The following is a 9,812-nucleotide window of genomic DNA, read 5'->3' on the forward strand; positions in this document are numbered from 1 at the left end:
AATAACATGAGCAATTTCATAAATGGAAGGGAGAGGCTGTGACTTCCTAAATCGTCTGTGAAAGACAGAGGGAGGGAGCGGTGTGGCGGGGGAGTGAAGGGAGTGAAAGGGAGAGAGATGGAGGCAGGCGAGAGGGAGCGTGACACAAAGTGTGAAAGAGAAAGAAGAGAGGAGGAGAGCCGGAGGTTGGTGGTTTATATATACATATATACAGTGTGTGTGTATATATATATATATATATATATATATATATATATATATATATATATATATATATAGAGAGAGAGAGAGAGAGAGAGAGAGAGAGAGAGAGAGAGAGATAACTGGGTGAGGGAGGCAGAGGCAAAGTGAGGAAGAGAGGCTGGAGTGATGAAAAGATGAAGAGGGCAGATTTCCCACCAGCTGAGTGAGCACCTCTATTACCCTTTCTCTCTCCCTCCATGCCTCCCTCTGCTGTTCCCTACCCTCCTCTATCTCTGTGTCCTATCAGCCTCAGTGTGGCATCCTCTCACATCAGATTAGCTCCAGCCCAGAGAGACAGTTCGAACTCCTCTGTCAAAGTTATTTAAAACACATCTGACGCTGAGGCCACGCTCCGTTCTGCTCCCTCCCACCATCTGTCTTTCTCCCTGTACGTCCTTGTCGCGGTCCAAACTTAGGCTGAGGCTGGAGCTCCAGTCTGGGCAGCTCAGCTGGGATGCACATCTCCCCCATGGCGTCGAAAGTCACTATCAATCAAACATGAGGGTGCGGGGGGAGGACCTAGGTGTGGCAGGAGGCAGGAAGGAAGGGAGACTGCAGGAGACTTGCATAAATCACTAAGACGTCAGAGATAAACATGACCTGGATATTCAGATTCATATTTCCTCTCTGAGCACAGATTAAAAAATCGCCATTTAAAACTTGATTATTTTCTTGTCAGTGAGACAAGTTACTTTTACCAAAGAGCAAAACATCTTGCTTGGTATATTTTTTTTTTGTGATATTTTTTTACTCCCTGCAAATCGATAAAAACATGTTTGGTGAGAGTAGAACACTGCAATCCAATAGAGCAGTTAAGGGACGCTTGGCTTTATAGAGGCATGACTGTGCATTGACCAGCACGCTATGGATGACTCCTGTGAGTGAGAGGAACAGATCACGCCATGAGCCACCGTGTCAAGGCTTCATCCCTCCTGATGAGAGAGGCCAGTCTGGTGTGGCACGGCACAGCTCGCCGCAGCCCATTTTCTAACAGGGACGGCTGTTTGAGCTCTCCAGTCATGGCCTCGGTGATGAATGGCCTCCACTGCCGGGGAAAGAAAGGAAAAGGGGGTCTGGGAGCCCTCCAAGGATCAATACGTACGCACAGGAGGACCTGCTTCGCATGTTAAAAACCCAGATCCAGCCCCAGCCCCCCTGCCCCCTCGCTCCGCTGTCTCCTGCATCACTGACGGACAAGCTTCTGGAAGCAAGTGGGCGTGGAGCTTAGGCTGAGGAGGAAGGACTTCAGTGTGTGTATGTGTGGGTGCATGTGTCTCTACATGAAGTGTGTCAGCAGGTTTCTAGAGGGGCTGGCATGTCAGCAAATCCAAGGTCGACACGACACACACAAGCACAAGACGCACACAGACACACACGCTCAAACAACTGCGCAAATCCACCCACTGTTGATGCTCTGAAAGGGGCCACACTGTGACATGGTAATTCAGAGGTGTCTAAGGCGATGGATATCCTATTAATAAGCCCAAAACAATGACTAGACTAATGAGCTTATAATGGGAATATTGAATGCATGGGAATGGGATTGGGCCGTGTGTGAGCCAAGAAGTTGGACCATTGAATGAGAGCCAATGCACAAGGGCTAGAGGGCTAAAAGCCTGAGACGAATACCAACTGCAAGGGGAGTAGCAGGAGCTTTAGGGGTAGGGCTGTGTGGAGGGGTGCCCAGTCAAGCCAAATCAATACAGCCCTACCCGCCTTGCCTCGTTGGGTTTGTGATATACGAGAACAGGCAGCTTCTCTGAGCATAAATAAAACATGAAAATGCAACAAATTATCTGGCCGAATGGACAGAGATCTATTTACTCAGTAATGCTGTATTTTTTTATTTGTCAGATCAGTCTGAGGTGGGAGGGACTGATTGTTACCCTGCATCCAATTTGAGTCAACCGAGTGCTGAGATGTGATTCAGCTTCTGTTTGTGAATTAATGAATTAATCAAAGAATGGTTGGTTGGGGAACGAGAAGCGAACCGAGCAAACGAGTGAACGGCAAGCTGTGATTGGCTAATAGCTGGAAAAGAAATTACAGTCCAATTGCTCTGTCTTATTCTGGCCCTAATGCTGCCGAGGCCTTTTGCTGCGAGCTGGGCAGCCCCTCCGTGTGATTTGATTCCATTTGGAGAGCCTTATTTTCCTCTTGATCTCACACATTAAGGACCTTGCTATTCACCAGAGCAGGAAAAAGGGGGAGGACAGTCAGAGCAATGGAATGGATTAGCACACAGCTGTTGAGACCGGGCAGGTCAATGTTTTAAATCTCTGGCCCTGTCCAGTTAAATCTGCTGCCCTGTACTTCACAGACACTCATGTATCTAAAAGGGATGAATAGCTCTGAGCAGGATGGTTAAGAATAAAAAAAACTCTGGTTTCCTAAAGGGTGAGGTGGTGCTCTGGTAAAAATGGGCCTTTAGTTGCCAAGTAAGGTAATCCTTGGAAGTGGTATAAAAAAAAACAGAGGCCACGTGGAAAGAATCCTAATGTGGAACAGCTGACTGGTCTCTCAACTTGGACCACAAAAGATCTTAAAAGATAATATTGCTAAATCTCACTGCACTCTTCAATGGAGGATACTTTAAATACTTGAAAAGGTTTACCATAAAGCATGTAATATATGTCCAAACAATTTCAAAATCCATGTGCTCTACTAAAAGTCACTAAAAGTATAGTAGTACCAGCTTTCCATCTTAAACTCCATCCTATCACATCAGATATAATGTTGACCTTCAGTGGACAGATGTCTCTGGGTGTATTGTGTGTGTGTGTGTGTGTGTGTGTGTGTGTGTGTGTGTGTGTGTGTTCGATGCTGAGGTAAGGGATGAAACTTTACCAGCAGTGCTTGTCTGCCCAGAGCGCAGCCAGCCAATTATCCCTCTTAATTATCTATTGACAAGATGGAATTGATGTTTTTGGAGCACTGATTGGATAATCAGGAATGTTGGCCACAGTTACTCTCTTTGGCTGGTCTCACTCATCTGTCCAATCTGGTCTCCTTGTTTGAGTAATCTGCTCAGCAGCACAACATATTCCTGCTGAACAATAATTCATGATCACAGTGAAAAGCATGGGGGATGTTTCATTTTGGTACTGAGGTTAGCATGAAAGTATGTGCTACTCTGCATGGGTTTAGTTAAGCACATCACAAGGCTTTTCTCACAGTGGACCAATGTTTTCAGGAGCACGAATGGCGACCTTTTCCATTCTGCTACGTTCATTAACCTCCACCTTTATCTGCAGACAGGCAAATGCTTCTTATGGGGCTCCATTTCCAAAACAGCCCTGTTCTGAACAAAGGAACTTAGCCACATTAATTTCTATCCCTCTTTTCACATCAGCAGCCCATTTTCTTTAAACACACTTGGAGAGCGAGCTGGCACAGGACCAAGCAGGCACCGGGAACAGGAGAGCGCAAGAGTGGACTGACACTGATTGTGCCTCCTCTAATTAAACCCTACCTGACCCTGGTGTTGGGACATCATTAGTTCTCCCTCGTAATCATCACACAGCAGCAATTACATTCTCTTTGGCCCCATTTGCATTTTCACAAGATTTCCCCAAACAATCAAAGACAAATTGGAAAAAGAGGAAGAAGCCAAATAAAGCATGAAAGTCCTAAAAAGCAGTCAGTATGCTGCAATGGATTATTGCAAAGAAAGAATGCCCTTTTGCACAACATCATGGGAGTTTCAAGGTTAAAGGGTAAACATGTTGAGTCTCAGTGGTCAGAATTGTAGTCTGAGACCACTTTCCCATGCAGCAATAATGCTATCCTGATGTTCTCTGTAGGGACAGGAAGGTACGCCCCCTCTGGACAAAAAAAGCATTCCTACCGGCGCAAAACCATATCTTCGATCCCCTTAGTCTTGAGAGTATTACATTCTGGAAGGAACCAGAAATGGGTTTATTGCAGAGATACCTGCCTCAATTTGGTAACAGAGAGAGACGGGGACAGAGAGAAACTCAGAGACTAAAAATAATCACACTCCAGACTACTCCACTGCAGCAACCGAACATCTCCCCACTTGCAGAAAGTACACTGCACGGAAATACACACACCAGTGTAGAATAGAGCCATCTATGTAAGTACGTACTTCAGTGAAAGTGCACAAGGGCAGATCTTCCATCTGTATTCTGGGTGACAGCGGCGTTGTGCTGGGGTAGCGTTTCTCTCCCTGAGATGCAGTCTACACAGAAACAGTCCTACGTCACAGACATAAAAGAGGGCCCTTTGAAAGCTCATACAAACAGTTGGCATTCGAACAAGCCGAAGGAGACTTTTTCCTACCAGCTCCTCTCATGCGTCTGCGGTTACTAAATCTGACAACAACAGTAGAGTAAGGTCGCTGTGTTAGGAAGAGAATTATCCTTGCGAATACCCCATGGGCCTCCCGTTTTCTACGCAGTAGACAATCGGACGTGCGTTCTTATTAAATAGAAAGACACAGATGCAAAACACACACATATCTGCAGCAAACTAAACCCTGCTCACTAGAATGTCAGCAGACTTTTTATTTTGTCATAGACATATACAGTTCACATTTAGATTAGTGTATGCACTGAAAAAAAAAATCTTATCTTGAATGCATCCTCTCTCTCAGCCAAACTAGACATGATCACATTGTGTTATCAACATCTCAGATTATTGTCAGGTCATTGATACTGCCCACTTTTTATCCCTTACCGTGTGACACCCTCAACTGTCTTTTCTCTCCCAAACCAATCTCCACTCAAGTGTTTCTAATCTCTGCAAAGTCTGTTGAGAGACACTCTTGTATGATGCACTCTTAACTGTGACTCAAAACAAGATTATCCGGCTGAAATACGGTGAGGTGCATTCATTTGTTTAGAGATGGAGTTTGAGCTTTTGGATAAATGACAAGGTTATACTTCCATGTCAGAACATGGACACCATATAACTCCAATTACCGACCTTCTATAGGACAATGCCCAGCAAATATTGCTGAAAGGACTGCTGGCGTTGACTTCCACTGACAGAGTGCTATTCAGTAACAGGTCATAATCAGGAGCGTAAGCAGATGTTGTAAACATTTGGGGCTTAGCCCAAACCAAGGGGGGTTCGAGGGCATGCGTCCCTGGGGGGATGTTTTTCCCCACTTACAGCAGCTACATGCACTGCTCTAATAGCAAATCAAGGACCCCCAACAGTGCCAAGTAAATGTGGTATTCAATACTCTGAATTTAATTTTAGACAAAGAACATTTTCTTAGCAAACACAGTGACATCTGGTGGCTTGTAAAACTTATAGCAGCCCTTCAAGATCGGGGCCGAAGCACCACCACACCTCGCTGATATTAAGAGTTTTGATCTCATATGTGTACAATAAAAGTCCAAGAAGCCTTTGTGTTATTGTTAAACATGTATACTTTTATCAGAAGTGCTGCATTAAATATAGATGTTATGTTAAACCTAGATAAAATAATGTATTGTTGCTGTTACGATTACCTTTTTGGTGTAGTTTAGTCCAAGTGCGACTGTGGACTGTGTGATTGGAAAGTCATTACTTTTATTACATTATTAACTCTTAGGAGGATGTGTGCTCATACTAATGACTATGTCTTTCTTATGTACATTGCCATATTTATCTATTATTCTCCTCTCTTCTTATCCCACTAATGTGCCATCACAGAGTTTAGCTGTAAAACTTAAAAACAAAACTGTCAAACTGAATGAAGCACTTTCCGAAGAACCAGTGAGTACAAGTACTAGTCAACCAGAGGCAGAGTAGGGTGTCATGACTTCACCACCCTAAGGGAAAAAAACTGGCCTCTTATAAAGTGCACTGTTTAAATATAGAGCCTAATTCCTTTCCCTTTCCAGTGGACCACCATGGGACCTTATTTCAGAAAAAATACATACAGTAGTCAATGGCGAGAGAAACAAATTGTTTGATCCCGTTTGAACTGTGACCTGAATTACACATATGAAGTTTGTCAATTTCAAGGCAGTTTTTGAAAATACGTAATTAGAAAGACAACCCCAAAAGTTCTGCATGTGACAGCATAACTTTTACTCCTCTCTGACTGAAGCTAATGTTACTGAAGCTAAAGCCTGACATAACGCCATCAGGCCTGTGTGTTTTGTAACAGAATGTTAACACACGAGTCATGGGTCTTGCGTGTGCCCAACTTGTAATGGTTTTCACCTCTTTTAATACTTCCCATCTCGTTCTGGAAAAAAGAGGGGAAATGTGCCAAGGTGACAGCCATGTTGGTGACATATATTGTGCGAGACGAGAGATGTAGTTCATTAAACAGTTTCACACAAAACTAAAGGTTTCTTTACTGTTTTATGACAAACTGCGATTATCTTGACTGCAAAATGATCTTTGAAATTGACAGTGTGTGTAATTCATGGCATAATTTAAACGGGTTAAAACATTTGTTGTCTCTCGCCATTGACAACTGTACATATGTTTTCTGAAATAAGGCCCCACGGGGCGGAAGCTAAAGGGAGGGCTCGATACAGTCCCAGAGCCCAAATTTTGTCCTAGAATGGTGAAGTCATGAAGCTACCTACTCTGGAGGAGTGGGATTGGGTAAGTTCAGGGTAAGAATATCAGAGGCAGAGTAGGGCGGGTCATGCCTTCGCCATCCTAGGAAACAAATATCACTCACAGGAGTGAAACAAGCTTTTATATCATCCTATTATCTCTACTTGCAAGTTAACCGCAGCTAAAATTAGCAAGCTACCCAGCAATATTAGGCTAGTTATTTCACCAACTCACTCACTGTTACAGCTGCAAATTTACAAACTTGAAACAACACCTGGTTCAGTGGCTGATGCTGATGCTGCTGAACCGCCTTCTGTGGTTTGCTCAACGTGAAAAACTTAATCCATAACCTAGTTAGCTAGCTAGCTAGCAAACTTGCTCTTCTGAGGTAACATGAGTGAATGAAACAGACACACAAAAGACAACAACCCTCTATGACAATGTTAGGGCGGACCTGTATGCTAGATAGCGATACTTCCCCAGATGCCCAGGATAAAAAAGTCAGCTATTCGTTTTAGCATTAGTCCCTCTGTTTACACCTGGGCTGTTGCAGTTTTTAGCAACACAGTTCATACTGTATAGCTAACTGATCATGTCATGAGATAATAAAAAATTAGAGCGAGGAAATTAAATGCTGCTCGGGTGAGCCCAGTTGCACAGAAAAGACCACCACATGGGCCTGATGCTAGTTCACATATGTTAACCTTAGGCTATGACGCTGCCACAAGCCACAATCAACAATACATCATCACTTCTAACCAGGATAACTACGATTACTTATATAATCCCAGTCACGGTAATCCACTTGTCTCACAGAGTGAGTCATATTAAATGCAAAATCAATATCCTGATCAATCAGCAAAAGGGTAACACAGTAGGAAAGCTGAACAATCAATTGTAGAATGAAACCTTTTTCAAAAATATAAATAGTCAATAGACTTTCTAATGTTCAAATTTGAGCATTATCATGAATTCTGTCTTTATATTTTCACTTCACTGGCCCACAATAAGCTATACAATAAAATGTGTCTCTCTTTGAAAGTGCAATTACTTTCTGAGGAAATTAATCATATAAAAGGAACAACGTGATAAGAACAGCTAACAGGTTATTACAGCATGCCGTGTTCATCATGGCTAAAAACCTACCTCATACCATCAAGAGAGAACAAAGTGCATTCTGGAGCCAGATTTCACATTAAGGCAATTTAAAATATTCCAGACTGCCTAATTTAGGGGTCGGACTTCTGTGTAACTTAATTCGACAAGATTAATTATACAATTAAATCCAAACTTCTCTCAATTATGTGGAGAAATGCTGCCTGCCTGCTCGGGCCGACCCTTCACCTTTGCTGAGGCAAGGTACCTGATAAGCATAATTTCAACGGGAGCAAAAGAAATTGCTGCCTATTTTGTTGCCATGCTCGACTCAGCACATTATAGTTCCTAATTGCCGTCAGACTTCGTAACTGTGCCCTTGACATGGAAAGGCAAAATGTTATGCCATTCACTCGCACATTACAGAACGTGCAGGAGCCCTTTCTTGATTGACAGGACAATCCTCTGACACAAAAGACTTAATTGTGTGTCAGTTGATTCTGTAATTACAATTGGCAGGCTTGACACTTCAGTTTCATTGATTTATCATCTGTGACGAGCGAGTATCTAATGACATAATATGGTGTTAGCATCGTAGTAGTCTACATTATCTCCAAAATTTGGGGGTTGACCTACAATATTTCAGGAGGCCTGCAGTTTGGTTAACAGGCCAGTTTAAGGGCAAGAACCAGCCCGGTGATGTTCATGCCTTTTCTCAGTAAAATTTATTCCAAGAGTGCCCTTTCATTGACTTTTGTACCCTTTACAGCTACATTAAGGGGCCACTGACATCCAAACTGCAGGACCACTACTGCTACAAACCCCCAATCGTGCTCCTTTCATATTTATGTCGAGGCTATGAGCTGATCCAGCAGGACTGAGTTACAAAGAGCAGGTGGGCTCATCCTCCTTGACAAGCAGCCATTATCAACACAGTTTGTGGAGTGAGAGAGCAAAACCACCAGGGATGGGTGTAAAACCTCTTTCAAAGACCTTCAAAATCCCAGTTTCTAGCCTTGCTCTCTCAATCCCTCTCTGTCATCATTTTATTCGCTCTCTCTCAGCTCCCTTCAGAGGAGAGGGGGAAAAAGCGGGGGAATGGTCTACTTGACCTTAATCTGCCCAGTAGTGAGTTTCAGAGAGATGACATGCAACCTCGGAGGTAAAGGGCAATTGTTTCTTTTTCCCTCTTCTGAGAGCCAATTTACAGCCCCTGGGGACTTTTTTCTAAAGCTGCAAACTATTTCAGCTTCTGTCACATTGTTACTGATTCAGTCAGCTGGAAGGGTCTAAAGCAAGCACCTTCACTTTCCTTATTCTCAATCGTCCCCCGGCTCATTAAATTCCATTCATACGTCCTGTAACAGAGGAGTGATATTTGCATTTCATGGACTACTGTATGTGTAACCTATAATGGAAAATGTTTGCTGCTTGCTGCAATGGCTATTAGAACACGTCAGCAATAACATTAATCTCGTGGAAGCCCAACAACTTGAACTGAGCATAAAACGCCAATAAGGGAATAAATCCCACTGGTGATATTTTGTGTGCATACCCTCAGGTAATGAATGGGAAGTGCGATCAGTGGCAATTGGCTTAAGGACTGGATACAGCCTATAGACTCTGCAAATCTGCACCCGAACCAAGAAACAGTCTGGATCGGCCATATTGATTTTAACTATGATTTAACTAAATAGACAAAAAATACAGCTATTGAATTAAAAAATCTCTTTTGAGTTACATTACCTGCACTTTCATGAGCCGAGTGTAATATCCAAAGACACCACCATTGTTTTATTACAGTAATTTTCTACTTCAAGTTCAAGAGGCATGACTGATCCAGTCAATTGATAATTTCACCTTCAAACAGTTTGATACAGACAAACACGACCCATGATCTACTGTATCAAGCTATGCCAGCTAGTCCACATCAGCATAATTCACGG

This window comes from Micropterus salmoides, unplaced genomic scaffold (assembly GCF_014851395.1).
Source record: "Micropterus salmoides isolate LMB-PRFRI ecotype aquatic unplaced genomic scaffold, ASM1485139v1 Ms_hic_scaffold_19, whole genome shotgun sequence".
Lineage (NCBI taxonomy): Eukaryota > Metazoa > Chordata > Actinopteri > Centrarchiformes > Centrarchidae > Micropterus > Micropterus salmoides.